The sequence below is a fragment of the Struthio camelus genome, chromosome 5 (genome assembly GCF_040807025.1).
Source record: "Struthio camelus isolate bStrCam1 chromosome 5, bStrCam1.hap1, whole genome shotgun sequence".
Classification (NCBI taxonomy): Eukaryota; Metazoa; Chordata; class Aves; order Struthioniformes; family Struthionidae; genus Struthio; species Struthio camelus.
The window spans coordinates 44,257,961-44,282,448 of record NC_090946.1 but is presented as its reverse complement, the minus strand read 5'-3'; the positions used below and the strand labels follow the sequence as shown (position 1 = coordinate 44,282,448).

The following is a 24,488-nucleotide window of genomic DNA, read 5'->3' as shown; positions in this document are numbered from 1 at the left end:
CTATGCAATAGAAACTTGGGGGGTAACGTGACATTTAAATATACTTTGTCCTCACAGGGAAGGAATTCCTTTTAGTGTTTTAATGGAAAGCTGATTTCAGTTGAGCTGTCAGTTTTCTATATATGCGTGTTAGGATTTGCTTTTTCTTGTCTAACATGGAAGACATACGTACCTCCTCTTAATCTTTAGGATGTAGTAGTTTCCTGAAAGTGTTTGTAAACTTAAGCTAAAGGCTGGTAGTTTCATGTTACGGCTGAGCGATGTTCTGGAAGATTGAGGTCTTGCTTTTGCTCTTCTTCTCTTGCTTCTCTCCCTAGCTCTGGCACTTGTCTTACCAGAAACTGATCTGATGCACCATCCCAGCAAAAGGAGCTTGTTTTGGTTTTTTGTTACTGGGTTAGTTTTTCTATTGGTTCAGAAGCTGAATGGGTTTGTAATGTGAGGAGGTGAACATAGACCAGAAGTAGAGAAGGGAGGAATGGAACAGGGGATGAGCAAATTCCATCTCCTGGTTTTGACAGTGGCAGGCGGTCAATTTGGCTCAAGCTGTAATGTTAAAGTGCAGCCTCAGGCTCTGCATAGGCCTGTAGTTCAGTCCTTCTGGTCCCAGTAGATGTCAATATCACTTTTGTCCAAAGCATAGATCGGACAGATCAATGTGGTGGCATTTAGAAAGGTCTAGATGATAGAATGCACACATACAATTGACGTTGTTTTGTAGCACAGAAAAATATGAACGTCTAGGAGGATATAGTTACATGTTTTTTCCTTATAAAATAATTCTAAAATATTGTGCAGCGGCACGTTTCAGGAGACTGAAAGGCTGAATTCTCTGGAATCATAAGCTGCTAAAAGTTAAGGCGGCATGTAGTACCATAATTATTTCCTTTTGGGTGCCTGTGTTGTGATGTAGATGTGTCGTTTTTTCCAGTTGCCATATGCTCCTGGGAAAGCCTTCCTGTTAGGGTCCATAAAGCCGCTATGTTGTAGGCCCCTGAGAAAGAATGCAGTGCTTATCGGAAAAAGCAGCAGTTCCTTTACTGTAAGATGCGCCTACGTAGGACATGTAGAATGTATTGGAGAAGCGGGTAAGGGATTTTTCCTCCTCTTGTCTTCAGCCCTTAAGTTTCTTCTCTCTGGAAGCCATGTGAAAAATGTCATGTTACTCAGAGCTGGGGGAGCAGGAGACGAAAGAGGGCCAAAGATTGGTGGTGGAGGCGTTAGGTTAAGCAGAACCAGAGCTACTTTGGCTAGGATTACAGGGGTTGGGATGGGCAACAGAAAAGGGTGCGGAAGGCTGTATGGCTTGTTGCACTTAAATCGGAGGGGGTTGGGTGACTGGATGTTGCAAAGGTATGGGGCAAGCCAGAGACAGCCCTGTCTCTCCATCCTCCACAATATGAGAAGGAAGACAGATCTGAATGGAAAAGTCTTAAGAACTGTGCTTGGTAATGGATGGCAGGTATTATGCTACTACTGGCTGGATGTTGTGCTACTTCTGATTTGGATTGTAACATTTGTGGCTGTGTACGCTGTATTTTTTGTTCTTGCCTCTTTCTAACACCTACCCGATTGTGTTTTTTGCATATGTGCTAATGCTTGGAAATGCTTGTGTGAATGGATTCTTCTTTATCTAATGAATAATGGCTGTTCTTTATACGAAAAGAACAGATCGCTGTTTGTTTGTCTGGTACTAAAAACAGGCTCTTCTATTCAACTATTAACTGGAAAAAGCTTTCATTCAACATAATGTAAATAAGCAACATAAATAGCTAAGCAGAACAGTTCATGCCACACCCAAAGCTGAAAATTGCACCCAGATTGTCTGGAGAATAATTATAAAATGGGACTGGAATCTCTAAAAATCCGAATCAGCTTGCAGACGATTCAGAACAGGAAAGAAGAAGCACCATCTGTAATAGCTATCCTTTGCCGAGAGAGACTCGGCCCATGATGATGAAAGTAAGTGTAAAAATTCAGTATTCAAGTGCTATCATAAAAATGACAGTTTTGAACTCTTACTTTTTACATAATCCAAGTTTAAAAATTCTCATCAGTTTTATTTTGTAATCCACAAATCATGACAAATACACAGAATGGATGACATGAATTGAGAAGTTGGTGTAGTAAGCCATCTATACGATGGTAAAAACGATAGCAAGATTACTGAACCCTACAACACAACTCCTAATCTTTCTCTTCTCCAAGAAAAAACTCTTTTTTTTTTTTTTTTACCTGTTCTTATTTGTCATTAGTAACAAAAAAAAGTTGAAGCCTTAGTTATTGGCCTAATTAACATGACATTAACCGTGAGCCATTTAACATCGGCTTAATATGTAACATGAAAGGATTTCATAGTGTTAGAACATCTAAGTGATCTGATTTTTAGATGTAGAAATATAGGAAATAAATTATGTGAAGAAACTTGACCTGGGAGAGGATTTGGCAAAAGGTGTGCTTATAGTGCATCTGACAAAAATTGCAAATCTTGCTTTTCCCTGTACCTGCTTTATGTGGACATTCAGTACTTGTTCCAATACTGTATTTTGTTTTCACAAGTATAATAATCTTAGCTTCCTGGAATTTCATCTAATCGTCAGTGTTACTTCTAGATTTAGTGCATTTTTAAAACTATTTTTAAAAGTTCAGGCTCCTGTGAACCTGAAGACATCAAAGGAGTAGGTCAGTAATTGTGGAAACAGCCATACACAGTGCAAAATGTGGAATAACAAGAGAATGGTCAAGCATCTGTGCTGTCACATTTCGGTTTAAAATAACTAGAGACATAAGGAAATAACTTATTTGATGGGTTAGCAATGAACTTTGCTGGAGCAAGTTGAAGAGAAGCAAGGACAGCCAACGGTTTGTCAGTTTGATGAATTACACCCCAAATTTACTTAAAAAGAAATAATTCACAAAAATCTCTTGCTTTCATATGGTTTACCAGTGTTTTTTTTCTCAGTTTCTGCTCTGTGAGCCGCCAATGGAATGCAGAGCCTGTCCATCATCTGCAAAGCAAAGTATTTTTGATAACCATGCAATTGAGCAGGAGTGTTGGAATAAATCAACATCTGTCTTGCAAAATGCTGAACAAAATAATTAGAAAGAAAATGGAAAGCCTGGAGGTCAATGAGAATCATCTGACAGTCTTTTTGGCAGTCCCCAGGCTAGGCAGCATGACAATTGATCTCTCCTGTTTCTGTTTGTGGGGGCTGCCTGCCTCTCTCTAACCTTACTCGTCAGCCTCCTCCTGTGTTTATGTTCCTGCATCATGTCGTATAGAACTCAAAACTGTGGTCTCTGAGGCTAGTGTGCTTTCATGGTGTTCTGGCTGCAGAAGGGGTGCGTGTGATCACAAATCCTCTCCCCCTCCACCGCCCTCTTGACTTCTTAAATCACTCTGCTTTTCAGAACTTTTCCCTTAGACATTTGTATATGATTAATGACAGCAGCAATTTCAAAGCATTGTGGCTGCTTTGAAAGTTGTCTTGAAAGAAGGTAAGTAAATATTCACGAGCTGGTGCTAACTACCTATTTCCTCTCATTTTTTCTGGGCAAGAGGGGCATACCCTTCTGAAGTTAGATAGTAAAACAGTTTTTTAGAAATTGGGTGGCTGAATGAGCAAAGCTTGAGGAATTTGTGACAGTCCTAAGCAGACTTCTTGTTGTTAAGCTCATGCAGATGTTAAAGGAAACTGTCTTGCATATTCAAGATACAGGAGACTTAAATATTAATATGAATTGTAGATATTGGTAACTCAGCTTTCCAGTTAGTGTTAGCTGTGAGTTGGGTCATCAAATACACATTAAAGTTATTTAAAATTGCTAGGTGTTTTAAGAATAGGGAAACAAACTTTTCCCACTGGGGGAGTCCTAGCAGGCATAGGAACTGTTTGTGACAAATAATATACAAACACCTGTCTGAAACAACAGCTAGTTAGAATCACTTCAGTTAAGTTTATTCTAATGACATCATTCATTTATTTTAATGACAACATTCACTTATTCTAATTACTTCCATCAACCTTCCACTTAATTTTGAAATTTTTTTGAAAACTGTGGAGTGGCTGTTAAATGTGCCATTAAAATTTCCAGGGCTTCCAGATGTGTTTAATACTTGGAGAAGTTGGATATGATAGCTTTATATCAGACCTTCAAAGCAGGGTTTGAAAGGAACGTTTGCACCTCAAGTGCTTGCTTTGGTGCTTAGCAGCAGCTTTTAAATTGCCTTGGGAAATGAAAATGGCTTCAGCATTGTATTTTTGACAATCAGGGTTCCTGTGATTCCCAGAGTAATTAAGTGCAAGCAAATATACTTGTTGTGTGTGTATTTTAATTTTTGATTACTGTAAACTATTTTTTTTTTCTTTACAAAGGTCTACTGACTGTCAAAATGTTTTTCAGATCACTGTCAGGGTATTGTCATAGCTCTTTTCATGTATTCACATGAAAGTGTTGTATTCATAGAAATTCTGCGATTAAAATATTTTCCCTATTTAAATGGTGTACGGTTAATGAGTAGCCTCCTCTGTCCTTAGGAAGAGTGGATGCAATAAGATATAGGCTAAAGCAAAAATGAAGACTTACTTCACATAGATATCCAGTCGCAATACTTATTTTTTATTGTGCTGTAAAACATATATAGAGTTTCTTTTGTGGATAATAGAAATAGTAGGAACTTCTAAGTACTGTGCTGTCGTTTTCCGTAGCACTGACGTTTTTACAAGCTGGAAGCAGAAAGGCACGAGCCGTTGTTCTGTCACGCGGGTTGGTGATGTCTGCTCTCCTAGAAGAGAAGGAGCGATGGGCATGAGGGAGCAGCCTGCCTCTCCGCCTGTTGGAGAGCTGAGGGGTCTGGACCTGGGGTCAAGGAGGTCAGGAGCCAGTTCGGCTCCCCAGCCCACTGAATCTTCAGTGGGGAAGGGCCTTGCTTTTCTGACTTATGGCTCACTATTGTGAATGGTAGTGGGTGTGGTGTTTTGTTTTGTTTTTGTTTGGTTATTTTTTTTAATGCCTGTTTTCTGGATCCTACTTGGAATGCCCCATCTTCTATTTAGTTCCACCTGCCATTTCCTCTGGCCTTTACGAGACAGTAGCATACAGAAAGGCACAACATAGTAATGTCTTGAAAGTTGAAGTTCTTCTGTTCAGAAGTTCTTCTGTTGAGTTTTTCTTTAAATTTTCCGCGCGCAAGAAATCAGCTCATCTATTTAGTTTCTTAATGCATCTTTTAGAGAAAAGTGGTGAGATTCATATAGAAAGCTCTAAGTACCTTACTCTAGGCAATATTATCGTAAAATCATATCAGCCATGCGGTAGTTACTTCACTGGCATGTACTGCAGGAAAGCTCGCTTGTCCTGTGCGGCTGTCTCTTGTTGCTGTTACCAGGTGAATGCTGCTCTTGATCTAGTTTGAAAAGCACCTTCCTGTGTCTTCCCACAGCGTAGTAACCAGCTTTCTTGTTGCTTTTGCGTGTGTTTAAGTCAGTGCTGACACTGAAAGTTTCCTGTTTGTTCTTGTTTCCTTTGTTGACATACAAGTTCATACAGTCACAGAAAGACAGAGACTGAAGGACTGACCCAGCTGAAAAATTACTTTCTGCTCACCCGTAAGTACTTTTACAGTTCAGCCGGGCCATCTCCCTGGGCAGATACGGGACCGTAGGATGGCAGGGACAGGAGTACACAGCAGGAGGAAGGGAGGGGAGAAGCAGCGCGTGTCTGAGCGCTGCTGCTGAGTGTCTGACCGTGATCACACTGTGCTGTGCGGTCTCTCTGCTTAGGAAAGCCTTTCTACAGTTTTGATCGTCCGTAACTTTTCTAGTTCTACTTTTACCTCAGTACAAGGGTGGGAAGGGTGAGATAGGCCAGAACTGCAGGTAGCATTCGAGATGAACGTGCATGATTTAAAAAAAAAAAAAAAAAAAAAGACTTTTCCCCCCCCTTTCTTAGTAATTCTGTTGTTCTGTGTTTCCTAAAGGCTGTTTGTCTCTTCCTGCTGAGGAGTGTGGTGTTTTTTCGTTTTTTTTTTGCTCTATAAGAAAGCCATACTGGTTATGATATTAGCATAGAATCTACTGATTCTTCCAATAAGGAAAACAGTATTCTAGGAAACTATAAGCTTCACGAGTCTTTTTAAGAATGGATGTAATATTTCTCATCTTTAGTTTCTCTGAAAAGTGAGGTAGCTTTAAGTAATTGATTTAAAATGTGGTTAATAGCTTGACAGTTTTATAACTTTGGCAACTTAATGAACTTGCTTCATTTTAGAATTAAGTAAATATCCTCTGATCTTGCCATTTTTTGTTTCTATTAATTTTATAGTTTGTTTTTTAAAACCTATTAACACTTAAATTTGAAGGCAGTTCTGGCTTGTCCCTTAAAAAATTCCCTTGGCTGTTGTTTTGAGTGCTATATAAATAATTGCATTAGCCCCTTATTTTCCTTGAGTACTCCTTTTACAACTTGATTGTCTGTGGGCCCTCTAGCCTGTCTGGCAGGCTTTCTGCCTCTGATATGCTTGAGAAAGGAGTTATTAATCTTTTATACCATTACAAGTTGTTCAGATTTTTTGTGACTTTCTTGCTGTGACTTTGTATTTCAGTTGCTGAAGCTTGTCCATTTCAAACCACTATTTTGTTCATTTGGACACAGCTTATACTTTTAAGGATTGCCTTTTCTTCTAATGGTGTGTTATGTTTTGCTTTATCCTACCTTTCTCGTCTTTTGAAAAGTATTTTTTGGCATATGACATACACCTGATCTGGGCCTCTAATAGTGTTTTGATACAACCTTTTGCATGTAAGCATATTACTTTCTTAGCAGCTCCTTTTATTGTCCTTTTAACAAACTTCCTCCTTTAAACTTATTTTCCAAAGTAAACATTACTTTGGATTTTACTTTTCTTGGGGAAGGGCAATGAATCACTTGGCAAACAAAAATAGCATTACAGGAATGTTAGAGTCAATCCTGCAAGCTTATCAGTTACGCTTTTTTTTAAAGAAGGTAGTGAATTCTAGATGCTGCTTTTTGATATCCTGCATCCTTAATTTGTTCACTCTGTTCACATTTTGTTTCATTTCCTTGTTAAAGATTATTTTTTCAGACCCCATATTTTGATCATTGCATGAGATGAATGATGTTCTGTGGCTAAAGGTCTTTTTGCAGAGTACGAAACCATTGTTCAGAGGATCAGTGCGGTGTTCCTGTTAAATTTGAAAGGACTATATGAAGAGGTGGGCAACCTCAGGAAGAAATGGAATGGTCTCATGGTTCAGGAGGGTAAATACTCTTCTGCAGATGTAGATTTTATTCTCATCTTTGCACAATTTTCGTATAGTTTCTAGTCGAACGACTAAAACCATAGCAGTGGTCAAAGCATGCTCTTCATCTTTTGGTACTCAGTGTGTGGAATTTAACTGAAGAAAATGCTATACTGTGTTTTTTAAATGCATACAATGTTGTGTAACGCTAACTGTTCCGAAGTGTCAGGCCATGAGTATGTTCAAATGGACACTAAATATGAAGATATTTTTAGAACATCTTCTATCTTTAATGAAAAGAGTTTCTGTAGTGTTTTGGCCCTGTGCTAATGAGTACCAAGGAAAAATATTTCTGAAAACAAATGATTTTGTATTCAAAGTTATATTTGACTAGGGTGCAATACTTAATTTTTGTGGTAAACAATACGGAATAACCACTTATTCAACCTTTTAACAACTGAGAATTAGATATGATACCAGTGTATCAGTTGTATGTATTTTTCTCCTCCTAAAGAGAAGTTTGACCATCATTCATGGACCTCTGCATTCAGAGAAGTAGCTGTAAAGTTTGACACATTTTCTTGTATTCATGCCCAGGGATTTTTTTCATTACTTTCAGTATTGTTTGTGCAATTCTGGAGATAAATAGGCCTATGCTGCCATACAGTTCGGTGGGAGGCCATGCTGATGACAATCAAGTTTTTTCTCTCTTAGGTAGCAGAGCTCGCTGCCCTTTTGAGGGCCTGTAATACTCATCTTCAGACTATGAAGTCATGAGACTTGAGGGGTATTTGCAGGAGAACTTATTCTTCAGCAGTCTTAGATCTGTGGGATTTGACTACATGTGATCTGCTCTAAAAGCTTTTTGGACAGGTACTCTCACTCGCTGTTCAATGGGAGCCTGCTTGCTCTGCCTCGTTTTTTTTTTATGCTTTAAGAACATGCACAGAGAAATAGTTAAAGCGATAAATTAGAGAACATAAAATTCTGAGACAGGTAAGGTCAAAAGCCTGCGTATAGGTAACCCAACATCCAGCGGTAAATGGGACTGCGATAGCTAACCAACAGCACAGCAAGCCTTCCTGGGAAGGAGGGAACACACTAGAGGCCTTTGTGCGCTGATGAGGTCCCCAGCCTGCGTGCAGGGCCAGCTAGAGCACCCTGCAGCCAGGGTGGCGGGGACTGGCGCACAGACACACTTGTGTGGTTCTGGGCCGGCAGCTGAGTCTCGTGTAGCTCACAAGGTTGATCTCTGTGCGGGGGCAGCCAGAGGAATGCTGGCAAGATGAGAACAGAGGAGCATCACTGTCTTTTGGGTGGGCGGGTGTGGTGTAAAGGCAGTGTTTGGAGGTGGGGGGGTGGGGTGGAAGAAAGGCTTTTGGACCAAGGGATACACAAACATTTGCCTTTTTTTGGTCAAGTGACGTTTTAACTATTTAAAAAAAAAAAAAAAAAGAGATTTCAGTCCAACAGAATTCTGACACAGAAGTTTGTCAGCATCGCTTTGATGGGAAGCACCTGTGAAGCTGTGTATAACTTTTGTCTTTTAACCATATCAAGCTCATTGCATTTTATGGTTGGTCAGCCATGCTTCCCACCATCATATTTTCATACTCAGATCAGCCAGAGAAATATGATACTGTTCAAAAGCTGCCAGTGGGATCATTGTCTGTTTAGACCTTTTGCTTTCTGTCTCTTTTTGCCCGTCTCCACTTACCTTCTGAACTACTTTACCTTCTTCAATATGTTCAGTAAAAAGCATGAGTAGCTTCATTCCCCCTTAGTTAGCCATTTGGAGTGTATTTGCCATTTTCTCCGTGCCTGGTTTTCTGTCACTTTTCTATCTAGAGCGCTAAGATAATTCCCTCGTTGCTGTAATTAGCAAAACCTAGGTTGCAGAGGTTTATATCATATTTCTCTACCATTCCCCTTTCCAACACTGGGCATGAGCAGATTACTGTATAATGCCTGTGATCCATCAACCTATGCTCTCTTGTATATTCCTAAACTACCAGATGGTAAGATGTATGTGCTGTGGCTGCTTCCAAGGTGCATGTGCTGACTGGCTGGCTAGCAGATGAACCCAAAAGCTAACCGTTAATCTTATGCTATAACTTTTTTTTCAGTGGTGACACTAACTTGGTCTCTCTTATCTATCAAACTACCAATTTTCATTAAATTCTTAAGAACGCTCTATCTCTGAGGACTCACGCCTTTGTCAGACTTGGTCAGAATTGATATATAAGTAAGTGGTGTGCTTTATTAAGGAAGGAAGGATGGCAATCATGATTGCAGAAGTTTGATTTGCTTAGGAAAACACAGAAGGAAAAAAAGCTGAATTCTTTATGCAATGTCAAATAGCTTTTTTTCAGGGAATCCCTTTATACTTTTTATTTCCTTTCCCTGTCTGTGCTGTTTTCTGAATTTCTTTTACCGTGCAGTGTGGTGACCTAGCCAAAAGTTCTTATTGAAAACGGCCTCTAGCTTTTATCTGAACATGTCTATTTCTTCCAGTTTTCTTCTACAGATTTCACTGTACATCTGCAATAGTTTTGCTTCACAAATTTGACATGAAACAAGGATACGTTTATTAGCTTGATAATCACTGTTTCTGGAGTTCAGTCATACTTGCGTTTGGAGGACTTTATAGAAGGCTCTTTCTGTCAGTATAGAGATTGTAGAAGATGCAATATTCAGGACTATTATTTTCAGTAAGACTGTGATATACCAGGTGACCTTAAAACCTATGTAGCTATCTGTTTTTGTTACTCTTGCTTTGCTTATTTGAGGCCTCAAAACTTAATTTCCTCATCTGCTGATAAATATAGGGTCATAGGAATTGCCATATTGGGTCAGACCATCTGTTTTTTAATTAGAACTAGTAGCAGATGCTTGAGATGATGATGTGAAAAACCCTACAATAAGCAGTTAGGATAAAAATCTGCTCCAGGGAGCAGAACCTCTCTTTAGGTTCCTGGTAGTTAGATTTGTGTCATGAAGCATGAAGACGCTTGTATCTTTTCCAGCTTTTTATTTTTGAGTATTTTCTATTCCAATGTAATCTTTCTCCACCTTTAAACTCTACTTAAGCTTTTGGCGCTGCAATCTTGTAGCAAAGAGTTCCCTGCATAGTCATATGAAGAAGTATCCTTTTGTGTTAATAGTGAACTTCCCAGCTTTCAGTTGAATTGGATGCCTTATCTTGCTCTAGTAATATTCCGGGAAGGAAACTCTTGACTGACTTTTCCTGTACCGTTCACTGTTCTATATCCTTTTCTTGGGATAAAATCGTAGTCTTCCTGATCCCCGTTCATATTGATATTTCTATGCCTCTCCTTGTTCTTGGTTCCTGTGTCTGAAAAGCTTTCAGCTAAATTGCAGTAATGGAATGATTTAAACTTCCCACCATGCTTCAGTTTAGAAAACACCATTGATTTCTAAAAAACAAAATTTTTCTCATGCTGCTGAAGATGTATAATTTATAGGAAGCACCTTCAGAATTCAAAGCTTTTAATCAAGCAAGATATGCTGTGTTGTCGTAGCGAAGGTGGCATTCATTGCAAAGGGAACGTTGAGTAAATCTCAGTGTTGAGTGTTGCAGCAAAGTGATTTTTTTTTTTTAATTTTGTTTTCAAGGTTGCTTTGAGAACATGTGTCAAAGGTAAAATCACAGGAGTTAGCAGCTGTTGCTCTCTGGAGCCAATAGCAAAGGCAGACACTTGTGCTACTTAGCAGAAAAGAGTATAGAATTAAAGGTTGGGAGAGAATGCCTTTTCAGGGTAGGGGTGTTCCTGTGTCTCCCCTTGACAGTCCTAAATCCAGAACGAGAGGTAGCATTTTATTTTTTTTTTTTGTATCGCAACTAGAGCGGTGTTGAACTGGGGGACAAACGCTATTTGCTGATAGTAGCAGCAGCATTATGTCTAAAGAGCAGTTCCCAAACTAGGGGTTATGGTAGCTGCAAGTGGACATGGAACCCAAAATAACTTAGTCTGCTGGGGTTTTTTGCTTTTGGAATCCTGTGCTGATCTGAAATAAACTTCAGAGCAATTGGTCTAGAAACCAGATGATCACAGACTGAGATTTTGACAATTGTGCAAAAGGGATCTTATCTCTCTCTCCTTTCCTGACAGTTTTTTGTTTTTTGTTTTTTTTTAATGGGGCCTTACTTCTCAGTGAACTATTGTTTGGGTAGGGCCAATCTCCTCCTATCACTCACGATTTTCTGCATAGATAGAACTACTTAGAGAACAATTAAACCTCAAGGTAAGTGTAAATTAGTTGAAGGAGTGAACACGATTGGATAGAAAGGATGTGAAGACAGGTAAGAAAATCATGGTGGGACAAGGGAGGAGAGACAGATTATTATTGAATACAATAATAAAGAGAATTGAAGTGCTGAAGTCATATCCCAACTAGTAAAGGCAATGCAGTTCTTTTTCTAACCTGCTTGTAAGTATGAGAGCTAGAAGTTTTTGTTGTACTGTATTCAGGTTTCCAAGGAGATGTGAGATATTTTTGCGAAACTGAGAAACTGAGAAATCATAGGATGATGTTTTAAATTGCATGTCAAACCACAAAATGCCATGGCAGGGAAGATCTGTAATATGAATTACTTTAAGGGTAGATCTGAAATGTCATACAAGTGAAATTGCCTTTCTCACCAATGGTAATGATTAGTGGTTAACTGAGAGCTATTTTAGGATGATAAACAACATTCTTCTCATTTTTAACTGCTTGGAGGGAAGAATAAGTGCCAAGTAATAGATACTATTTATCACAAAGTCTGCAAGGGTTTTTTTGTTCAAGATTAAAAACCTAAAAAGTTACTGAGAAATTACGAAAGCTTAAAAATATTGGAGATGCAATTCTTGAAATACTATTTGGATTGAAAGTGTTTAATGAACAGAAAATTCTTGGATTTCTCAACCTGCAATATCTATGTCTAGGAGGATAAAAGCTACATAAAAGTACATAAACTGTTTAAATCAACTTCTTGAGGAAGCTGGAAATTTTCAGTTGGCAAGAGCATGTGTGTAGGGTCCAACTTTATCTTCAGTGCAGAAGATGAGGCACTGTGGTGGAAGTACTTGAACATTGGCTTATGCTTAGGAGGAGTTCTGGCTGGTTGCTCTGAGTCCTGTGAAGCTGGGAGTGTGCTAATTTTGCTGATTATGAACCTATGCCATGTTTGTTTTGTGAAAAAACTCATTACTCATTAAGAGATGGACTCCTCTATATGGGTAGTGGCATGAAAATTAGTATGCGTTGGAATATTTTTCGTGCAGCATCTTAAGATTGACTAGAAGTTTGGCTACAGCGCACACGCCAACAAACAGACGGAGTAGCACCTGTGGTTACCTGGTGCAAAATGCATACTTTGCCCCATGGCCTGTGTCCTAAGATCATTCCAGTCACACATTGCTGTAGGCTTGCTGTGGCTCTGGCTATATTTCTGTTTCATTTGTTTAATTCTTTGGAGGTTTCACTTCTGCACCTATGCTACCACTAAACGTATATAGCAGGGAACACCTGCTTTCTGCTTGCGTGGTTCTCAGCTGAATCCGTCAGAAGTGAACATTTCCAACTCAGGTTTCCCAAGAAAATGAGGTTTATGTGGCCATGGTCTGTACATGTGTGTTTATAAAGCATGTCTGATAGTCTCTAATGGACGTTTCCTTTTCAAACAGGCAATAGTATGATTTTTTTAAAACGTAAGGAGTACCTGATATTAGAAATTGTTTTTAGAATGCGTCTTTAGTACATCACTATGTAAGAAAACAAAATGCAAAGCACTGTCTTAACATTTTTGATAGAAGTAAATCCTGTTCTACGTTTTTCTTAAATATCTCTGTTCTGCAAAATGTGTTTTGTTGGCATATTTCTTTCTGATGGTATAATGACGATTTAACTTTTAAGACTTCAGACTTTAACTGAATATTCTAGAAAAAAATGTTCACCTACATTTACTTTGTAATGTGTCAAACTTTAATTTCATCCTGTCACTCACTAAGCCATTTGGACGTAGATATAAACAAGGAAGCAAAGAGAAAACCTGTAGAGTTTGCGTTAATGAAACTATTTGTAATGTTGTGTTTGCAAATACTGTTCTTCTGGGAAATTACATAAAGGTCAACCACAAAATCAGAAGACAAAATAATAAGTTGCAGAAGCAGAAATTTTGAAGATTATAAAACTGTTAAAGGATGTTTTATTGATGTGGAAAAGATGATGTCTTTACTGGCTGAGAATTCAATTTTCACTTATGCGTTCTGCTTCTGAAATTAGAGGGCTTCTGAACTACAAAAATGGAGTGAGTTCTGGTTTTGTCTGAATAACATGACATGTGTTTGAATCTAAGACAATAGAAGAAGTTGAGAGTAGTGGTTTAACAGTCAAAGTTAAATAACTTAAAAAAAAAAAAAAAGTAAAAGCTTTGAGGAAAAGTAATATTACTGAGAATTACATTGCCTAGGCTATAAGGGCAATTATACAGTTGTTTCTGCAGTCCCTATTTCTGCTCGTAAATTAGGTTGAGTTTGGCTATCTGCATGTGTGTAAATGATGAAAGTGGAGGAAATGAAATAGGGGTCAACTGGTGAGAATAATCTCCCTCCCTCCCTCCCTCCCTCCCTATATATATGTATAGGCTAATATGTAGGCTATATATAGACTTTGGCCATGTATGGGCTATATATACAGGCTTTGGCACCTATGTTTCTTAGTGCAGAGCTAGCTCTAATGTCTCAGGGCAGCACTTTAAGCACTCATGATTTCAGAACTTTACTGTAGACAACAAAGTGAACATTTTTCAGTATATGAGGTGCCAGTGAAACCTCAAAATTGAGAGGAATTTCAAAATGAAAATAAAATGACCGTCTGTCAGGAGGGGTTCATTGGCTTTTCTTCAGAACAGAAAACTGCAAGAATGTGTTGGCCAGCTAAATGAATAGGAATGTGGTACCTTATTATTTTTTCCTTTCATGCGTAACAGAACATGCTTAAATCAAAACAATTTACACGTGATTATGGCTGGCTAATGCCCACCTTTTGTTTAGAACTTTTCTGCAAGAAAAGGTACACTTTTTTAGAAGTAAGTTTTTATGCTGCAGAAGTTGTGAACTCAATTTCTTTTATGTAGATGATGAGTTCTTGTCTCTTCTGTTATCTTCCATACAAAACTCGCATTAAGTTTCATTAAAAGTATACTTTGCTGCCTGCAAACAGTTAGTTTGTTACTGCACAGGGGAGATGGCCCTTCCAAAGTGTAACTCTTTATTAAATTTATCCCTGACGACCTGTGAGCAGGGCATGTCAAATAACATACGTATTGTCCAAGGGAGGGTCTTGAATGTGCCTTATATTTTGATACAAAGACAGAAGAACTACCTTCCACATCAGATTTAGTAATGATAATAGTAAATATAATTATCCCAAATGCTTTTATTCACTACAAAAATCAATGTGGTGAATAAGACAGATTTTTTAGGAAAAAAAGTGCTATCTGAAGAATTATTTGAAAATTATGTAGTAATAATCCATATATGTGAGAGTAAAAGTTGTCCAAGTAACAATGCAACAACTTTTCCAGGTTTCTTTGTTTTATGATTGTGATGTCTTAAAGTTATACTTTATCATTTGGTTTAAGAGAACTTAAAATGGACTGCAGCTTAGGCGGCAACAAAGTGCTACGTTCTCATATGTAAAGAGGGAAACCTTCTGACATGCGCTTTTTTTTCCTACAGTAGATCTGAACAGTCTCTGCCTCTTGCCTGCGTTCTGTAGGTGAATGAAAGTTGGTTTTCTGAATAAATAATGCCACTTCTGTAGTAGCATACCACCTGCCCCCAAATCTGTGAATTCCCTTGTTACGTGTTCTCCCATCTGCACGCGTAAATGAGCGCATGCCCTCTGGTGACAGAGCTATATCTTAGAAAGTTCAGGGGGAATGCAACAGCCTTGAAAAATAACTGCTTAACCTCTTAACTTGAGGAAGTTATTATGCACTCCCCCTGCAAAATAGAGCCCAGAAGGAGCTATATGTGCCTGAAATCTTAATTTGCGCTGTAACTGGGAAACCTTTGAGCAGTATAGGCTTAACACTTTTCCCTTCTGTTATTTCTGGAAGGTACTGTCTACCTTTATACAAACTTTCATTTTTTTTTTATTTATTTTTTTTTTTTAAGATGAGAGGTGACGAAAGGTGGCTTAGTTTTCAACTAACTATGCATTACACTTTATACAGTGACTTTGACTTGACATCATGGTTCCATGAGCCTTGTAGAGGAGCGTGGTGGCTAGCAATGCTCTTGTATGGTCACTTAACTCTCACCTGTATTCTGTCTTCTCCCCTGAGCTGGTGCCTGTGTTTGGATGAGTGAGATGAAGAAATGAACCTAATTTTATCTTAACTAGGCCAAAAATTAAACCCATACTTTAAATCTGGATCAGTTTTTCAGTCCAGCAGTTCTTCTGGATGATAGTACGGGAGAGGTGATGCCTGTTATTTGGCCTGCTCCTTTTGATGGTAATGCTGGTTTGTGCTGGTTTCAAGGGCTTGCGGAGCGGAAGCGTAAAGATCTCACGTTGCCTCACTGGCGGTGATTGAAATCCAATACTGTGATATCCCTGAGGGATGGAAAAAGGATATTCACAGATCACCACATTCTGTGGAGTTGTTACGCAGCAGCAGTTCAGCAGGTACGGCTTATACTCCACAACACTGGTTCAGGTGAGAGGTGAAGCAGAATCCTCTGTGCCCTTGAAACTGCAAAAGGAATTGCAGTAGGCAAAGGGTAGTTACTAGTGGTGAAGTTTGGTCAGGGCACTGGAAAGCTTCAAGTGGTTCTCAGCTTTTTGATGTTTTGTTGCATTCAGACCCTTTGGGTCTGTAAACCTTGGAGGGGTGCGTGAACCTTTTTTTTTTTTTTTTTTTATAAGGATTTGAGAGAAGCGTAGATTTTCAGTTTCATCTCCACTTACTGGGATTCCGGGATTACCGCTGTGCTGAGTGGTGATCACTTTCAATCACTTCTTTGTGTCAGCAAAAGCCTCCTTTTTTCTTTCTAGCTGTTAAAAACTGATTGCAGCTAGTGTCATACCTGTTTCTTCAGACTAAATTCTAATGACCTGTAGAAATAACTGAGGACTGGTATGGAAAGCCCTGTATAGGGTGACGTATAACTCCTCCTCCCTATTCCCAATTCTTTTTCTTTATTGTTGTCCTTTTCATGTGAATCCTAATGTATTACGCTTAGGTTTTGGCACCCAGACAAACAAGTCACTGTTTTTCAGAAATCACTCTCTAGTTACTTTTTAATCTGAAAGAGCAAGAACTGTAAGAAAGGGTCAAGGACTGACTAAGAACACTGTCAGTTCTCTTTCGCATTTCCAGTGCATGGTGTGATTTTTCATACATATGTTTCCAGGGAAAGACTTGACCTCTATTTGTCTAATGATTCTCTGTGTGCATTTCCATCCCTGATAGATGTAGCCTTGATGAAATTATGGGTTATCTGGGAGAAATCTGTTTAGAAAGGACTGAATTTGGACTTGATATTTGGTACATGTTAACATGCATACGGTTTGTCACTGGGGAAAAGAAACGTTCACTTACGGCTCTGCATAAAATTTCCTATTTCCAGTAAGATTTTCCTTAAGGCTGCACTTTACTAGATATTGGCTTTAAAAAGAAAATGCCAATAGATAATGAGCAAAAAGGAGGGAAATGTACCTGCCAGCCCAAGAAATGTCATGTGAAGTAATATGATAGTGTAATATAGAATAGATGGAAAATGTAGTGGTGTGAGTTAATACGTACAAAAATATTGGTAAGGTGGTACTGCTTTCTTAGTAGCACATTGTCCCTTTGAGATCTTAAAGGTGGACCTAACTATGCTGACGCAGCATCTGTATCTGTATTTTTTCCTTCTAGTTCTCCTTGAGGCTTTTTGTTACTGTGCAGTTAAGAAGTCACCTTTATGGTTTTCCTTGTATAACATTACCAGTAATGTTTGCATGGTTATTCAGTCTGTAAAATGAGTACTGCATGGAAGTCTTTGGAGCTAATGAAATGTTTTTTTTTCCCAGCAACCCATCCTCTGTAAGCAGAAACAACAGAAGCATGGTGCTGTGCTGAGCCCCAGAGAGGATGCAGCATATCTGTAGCTGCTGTTTCTGCCTTGACTAACAAGTTATTTCTGTTTTATCAGTTACACTTCTAAGTGAGAGCTCTTAGCAGAAACCTCAGGGCATAGTAGTGCTTGATGTATAATAAATACTATTGGTATTTGTTTAAAGGCTAAATAAAATGTGCTTTTTAAGCTTTTAACAAGACATTTTATAAGTATTTTATGCATCTTTAAAACTCACCTCATCTTTAACGTGTTTCTTAAGAGATTGGGTTAATGAATTGGGTAATTTTCTTACTAATGCTGTCACCCACAGATTTAAAGAAAAAAATCTACTGCAATTGAAAGCTCTTCAGCGGTTTTGTAATGGAGTGATGACAGTAATAAAACAAGTATTCTGGCAGCACAGATCGTTGGCAGTTTTGGAAGGCAAGGGAAAATTGGTCAGTGATGCCAAATCCAGAAGATGACTACATGCAAATCAGGACTGAGACATATTGATGGGACTTTGAGAGCGCCTTGTGCTGTTCCTTTGTTCCAGCTATCTGTGTTTCCTATTATGTCACTCTGCTTATGACTTTTTACAGCTGTTTGACCTGTAAAGGGCTAATTTTAGCTGCTTTGTGGTGTGCGAAGAGCATGCTGCATCCTACTTTCATTCTTTTTTCTTGTTTTATTTTACAGCAAAATTGGGAAAGTATTTGACTAGCTCTTAACTAACTACTCAGATCTTTTCATCAGAATGTTACTTGCTGAGCAAAAAGGAAGCAAGAATTTGGTCTAAAACTTCTCCCTTGCCCATTTTGCTTTCACTGCTGTCTTGTTTGCTATCAGTCCTCTATCTGATAGGGTGTCTTTCAGCTGATAATATCCCAGTCCCTAATGGGAATAGGCTGTGGAGTGAACATCATCTCCACCGATCTGCATCTATTCCTTTCTTTAACTGAAGATCACAGAATCACAGAATCGTTTAGGTTGGTTGGGACCTCTGGAGATCATCTAGTCCAACCTCCCTGTTCAAGCAGGGTCACCTAGAGCATGTTGCCCAGGATCACATCCAGACGGGTTTTGAATATCTCCAGCGAAGGAGACTCCACTACCTCTCTGGGCAACCTGTTCCAATGCTCTGTCACCCTCACAGTGAAGAAGTTTTTTCTCAGGTTCAGAATTCAGAATTAAGATAATTCTTAAGATCTGAATGTTTCGTGACGTTTTAAAAAACAAACCACGCTATCCTCTCTCCACAGAAAAATGACCTTCTCCTTTTCTGCTTTTAGTTCAGTATCATGCCTCTCATTCCAGTCTTTGTAGGTGGCTCTGGTGAAAGTGTTTGTAGGACAGACCCTAGAACACTAGTGTGTCCAAAAAGCATTGGAGAGCATGTTTCACTTCTCTTTCAAAGATATCAAGTGCTTTGTTCAGCACCATTTTCAGTGCTTGAACCCATAGGTTCTAGCAAACAAAATGTAGTTCCTCCATTAAGTGAATAATCTCTGTAATGAATGGTGCATGTTATGTCACAGTGTCAAGGAAATCGATTCCACCAGATGCTCAGCTGTCTCCTAGCTTTCAGTTGCTGTTTCCCTTATGGTTCACACCCAAATTGCTTGGAAAGTATCTGTGGTAATGGCAAAGGTGGACTCTGTATTTTAGGCATTTCGGACTAAAAAAGAATATGTATCTATTTCTTGCCAGGCTATTTTGGTATAGAATAGTTCAGTCTGAGCTTTACGCTTTTAAAAATGGATTATAATATTACAAGATGGCAATAATAATGAGAAAGTCGGTCCCTTTCTTTCTGATCTATTACAGAATTTCTTCTGATGTCTCTTATGGGATAATCCTTTGTTTTTTCCACATGGTCTTCTGAATGCTACAAACAAATCACAAAAGAGGCGCTGCCTGTGCACAGTCTCAGTGTGGCATCTAGAGCTTTCTAAAATTTGCTTTTATTTTAGGGAATTTATGCTAATGTTCTTCTGTACTAAATCTCCTTACTGTTGTGGAAGTTTTGCTGTCAAGCGATGTTTGTGCTTTGTTTTTGACCCCAATTTTCTCTGTCTAATGAGCTACTAGTTGAATATAAAGATGTCTTTTAAAAAAAAGTATGTTCTGATTCTTTGTTACTGTCATTCTCATTTGTTTTGTGGAGTGTTGGAGTAAACAGTTTAATCCTTGAAGATGCATAGGTTACTAATAAATTCAGTGATGACCTTAATGATAGTAGTGACTAGGCAAGCCTTTTGCAAGAAAATTTGGTTTAGTAGTACCAGTACTATAACTTTGTATGTTTTTCTAACAGTCTTTATGCACAGTACAATTCACAGCACATTGGAGAAAATGAAAAGTGACAGTTGCTTGATCCAGTGTAAATGGCATGACAAATTATGGACCATGCCAGAATTTTTAATTCATCTTTTTTTAAACAGGACTGTAAATAATTATTCTAAGATATGGCCAACATGAAGGGAAATATGAGTGAAATTACTTCAGTTTTTAGTTAAATCTATACACTTTTTTCTCAAGTTCAGATGATCTTAAACTTTGGTAAATTCAAAGAACTAACTTACTTGACGAAATGACTTCAATGATTTTTGAGACTCAGCTGTTGGAATTATCTACATTTTAACAGATCTACCTAACTTTCTCTTCTGTTGCTGCCCTAATCTGTTTTGAAGCTTCAGAGTTAAGCTGAATATGCTTCTATTTCAGATTTCTGTTGCTACTGTTCTAATACATATGGAATCAGGGTAGTTTTTATCGCATGGAAAAGCCTTGGAAGGCAGCTACAGTCAGGGTGAAGTATTTTATATTGGCATGAAAGTAATGGTGTATCTGCTAAATAAATCACCACCCAGCTCTTTTCTCATTTTCTGCTGTGGTATATCTATCCTGGCTAGAGCAGAATGGATACCCAGGGTTAAGTTTGCTGCTTGATTGGAGTTCTGCCCTATTTTTCATGTTACCATGTCATTCTCTAATTTCCTTTACCACTGTTTTCTGGATTTCTCTCTTTGAAATGCTAAGCTTAATTGTTTCTGTCCTTTTGATGATGATTATTTTTATTATTTTCTTCTTCATATTTATCTGTAAATATGCTATGTAGAATTGATGATTTTCATACTTGAGCTCTTGCTGCTGCTCAGGACTTCCGTAGAGTGTAGAATTGCTATGGCATGCACTTGCTGTTTGGATGAATTCAGCTGTTTACTTAATAAAACTCAGTTGCTGTTTTATGAGTTTTCTAGAAGGGATTGTCCTGTGCTATGCTTGCATCTATACACATTTTTGAAATCATTAGAATATACTCTTACTATATTTCAAATGTAAGTGTATAATTCCCATTTTGTGTTCAGATGATTTGCTTGAAACAAAGTTAATTCTTCTGATGAAGTAAACTGTTGGTAATTTGGCATCAGATTTGAAAGCAATTTCTATTCCAACCTTGCTGCACTAAATTTGAGCATTGTTCTGAAAAATATGTATTGTCTTTTTTTTTTTTTTTAAACATTAAAGATTATGTAGCTGTTTGTGTATGTAACTATGGGTTGAAAAAGATACCATTGATTTCAGAAGCCTCGCTCAGTGTAATAATTTGATCTCCAAAGTGTGGTGTGTACTTGGTGTCTGCAAATGACCTCTTGAGGTCCAGCCTGGAACCTGGAGTTTTGGGTCCATCCAGAGAAGAGCGAGTGGTGTAACGCAAACAAATTGATCTGGGCTTTGAGTCTTAGGTATCTGAGGCACGTACGCGTATGCTGCCGGGAACATGGAGGGGAAGGAGGACTCCAGTCACCTGTGGTCCTTCCTCCACTAGAGTATGTGATCAGCCTCAGTGTGGGCACCCTGTTCTACTGCTGTGATTACCAGACCTACAGTGTGCATGCATATGCACATGCATGCTCCAGCTTTATAGTGAATGCAGTTTTACCAGGATGCAAGTAAATTTGGAAAATCACTAAAAAATTGAAAACGCATCCCTGTAGTATACACCATTTAAAATGTGGTGGGTTTTTTTCCCTGGGTTTATTTACATGTTGCTTAACATAAGAAAAAAGACTTGAGTAGCACACAGTATTAGAAATGTCTGTCGTCATGTCTGAAGTGCTTAGGAGGAGATGGAGCCTGCAAAATGTTATCTGTGCTAACTTCATTGCTCAGGCCTTACTTAGTAGGAATGCGTGTAATTTACTTGGCTAGTACTTTGTTACTATTTTCTTCCACCAATGAATCTGTTCATTTCTGTCCAAGACTCTGTCAGATAAAAATATTCCCAAAAGCTGACATTTTAATGCAGGAGTTCTGCATGAACTGGGTTGTCTGATTTAGATCTTTCTTGAAATGTCTACAAGAGCGCAGTGTAGAATCAGGATCACATTTTCTAAACAGGACTGTTCCTACTCTTAATGACTTAGAGACCATTATGAATATTTCTGTGTGCCTTAGATCAGCCTATTTTTGTCTCTCTTGAGTTTCAGGGTGTTCTGATTTGGCAATTCATAGCACTTTCTGCTTTTTGATCCTGCATTCCTATAGATGAGTTTCAAATTTTCTGAGAAGGTTAGGGAGCCAGCAATCTCCATTCCACTCTCCCTTCTTGCTGCCAGGGTGTATTTCCTGCTCCTCTTCTCCTCAAGACGTTATTTTTGCAGGGTGGGAGCTATCACAGCTTCTGATATCTCACAGGGTTACAGCACAGTTCCAGAGCATTGGCTAAAATGCCCATCTCATTCTGCTTATTTCCAATTGCATTGAAGCTTTTGCTTCAGGACTGCTGGATTAATGAATGAGTCTGTTTTTAATTTAGAAGGACGATTTCAAGCTTATAGAGGCTCATTGACTCTTCTTCAGTAATTTGAAGAAACTTTCTTCAAGTGAATCAGAGGAAATTTTAACTTCTTATCCTCTGAGGATTTCTGTCATCTCTTTGATATGCTCTCACACTCATTATGAATCCTACATTTCGGCCCATGTGTAGCTGAACCAATTATGAAACTACTGCTTTTTTTTAAGACAGCACTGTAAAATTTACACTTACCTCCCTAAAGCATTTGAGGCGCTGATGTTCTTGGAAGTGTATCTTTAATTGATCATCGTATGAAATGATTTTTCTGATCAATTGAAGATTACTGGAATCAATAACAATTGAGTTGTTTCAGCTTTGACATTTTGAGAAAGAGGAAAAATTGTTGCTAATTTTTATTAAGTAAATTCAGTGCTAATATTTGAATAACAAGTGTGGCTGATGAGCATCGTGGCTTCCCCAAATCTAATTGTATTAGGAAATGGACATTGCTTTTCAAATTTGTACGCAGTTATTTCAGCAAATTAAGAAGCTTTGGCTCAGATGACTCTTGCAATGCTATATAGGAGTCCTGTGGGGTTTTATTTGAGGGTTGGTGTTCCCACCTGCTTGAATAAATGTCTGTTCACAGCCTTGAGTTTTACGTCCTGTTCCTCATCTCAGGGTTATCTTAGAGCTATCTTGGTTTCTTAATCACTTAATGGGATGAAGTAAGATTCACTGAGACTAGCACTTTTCATAAAGCTTTTAGTAATATATGTTACAGCGTTTGAGATTTAAATGGCTTAATCCTTTTCTACTGGTGGTTGTTTGTATTGAGAAGTAGGTAATTGAGCAATGAGGCTATTATATCAATCTTCTCTTTTTGGAAGTGGTGTTTACTATAAGTGCTTTGCTTAAGAAAAAATTTAAATGGTTAGCAGAGTAAAGAATTCATGTTTGACATACTTTAAATGGAAAATCCGATCACTTTACAAGTGATGGGGAAATAGTAAAATGGTTAAATATAATGTGGAACTGGATTGACTGAAGAAGAATAGTCAGAATGGACTCTTTGTAACCTAAATGATGGACAAACTTTTTTTTTAACTTATACTGGTTTTTCAGAGCTTTGAGAACCACCTCCGTTCTTTGAAAATAATTGCTTTGTAAGACTGTGTCTTTGGGGAGCCTGGGTCAGTAGTAGTAACTTGAGAGGATATTAAGATTACCCAGTAACAGTGTAATAGATTGAATTAAAACTTTAGTAGTCAGTGAGCTTTGCTGAATTTACGTTGAGTGATTTCGTGTGCATTTAGTTGCCAGGCCACTGAACAGGTGTCAAGTTAAACACTTGCTTCCCGCCATCTTTCACATAATAAACCATTAAAAATCCAGCTATGTGCTACAATGAAATTTAAAATGTTAGATTTTCAAAGATCTAGAAGGCCCTATTTAGCAGATCTGAAAGGATTTCCAGAACTGCATCTAGTTTGTAGTTTACTTAACAAAATTTGAGACAGATGTTGATAATCGCTGTATTTCAGTGACTGAAGAATTTGTCTGCCTTTAGAGCTGGTGCAGCATTCATGATCTTGTCAGCCCAGGAGATGGAAAATATCTGATGCTTTCCGTTCTTCAGTTTTGGGTTCAGTAATGCAGCATCTTGGCCAAAAGTTTGACTTCTGTAAAAATATTTATACGTATATTCGTCAGTAACAAGGCCAAGCTATCAGCACCTGTGTTATTACTCACTCCTGAGTCATCCTCCTTTTCCTCAAGTATCTTCTTATATAACCTGGGGCAAAATAAACTGTGTAGTAGTGAATGTAAAGTGTGAGTATATTTGTTTCCGTAGAATTCCTAAATTGTGATTAGGATTAGGGTCACATTGTGCTAGATGTTATTCTGCTATAAAGGTGGAAGCCTTATATTTGCGCTTTAGTCTTCAGAAAGAAAGAAGAAAATGACCAAACCTATAGTGCGTTTAAGGAATGATCAGGAGAAAAACTCTCCTCTGGTAATATTAAGTTACCATTAAATGCTTCTTTCAAGGTCCTGGGGAGTAAACGCTTCTAGATACAAAATGCTTGAAAAATACTCAGTTTGTCATGCTCATCATCAACCTGCATAAAGCTCTGAATCTGTTGTTGATGTAAGTGGACTTTGACTTTACTGTAATTCTGTGTATTCTGTGAACTGAGATTTTAGATTATCCTTCTATTAATTCTATTATTCTTATGTTTCAAGGTTATATTTTTCATTAGCATTTTCCTCTCTGAGCTCTAATCCCTAAAGTTATTAGGGGTTCTA

The 24,488-nt window shown here is 38.2% G+C and overlaps 1 protein-coding gene across 16 annotated transcripts in view; it reads left to right on the top strand.

Moving 5' to 3' along the window:
- SIPA1L1 (signal induced proliferation associated 1 like 1) overlaps window positions 1–24,488 on the top strand; it is a 229,065-nt gene that overhangs the window by 92,501 nt on the left and 112,076 nt on the right. For 3 of the 16 annotated variants that reach the window (XM_068946107.1, XM_068946108.1, XM_068946105.1), the window contains one exon: window positions 5,542–5,609. The exons of 12 other annotated variants lie outside the window; for them this stretch is intronic. The gene's annotated coding sequence lies outside the window, so the exon portion shown is untranslated. Of the gene's footprint in view, window positions 1–5,541; window positions 5,610–24,488 lie in introns of those variants that run through there. One more of the 16 variants, XM_009689857.2, reaches the window with a different exon arrangement.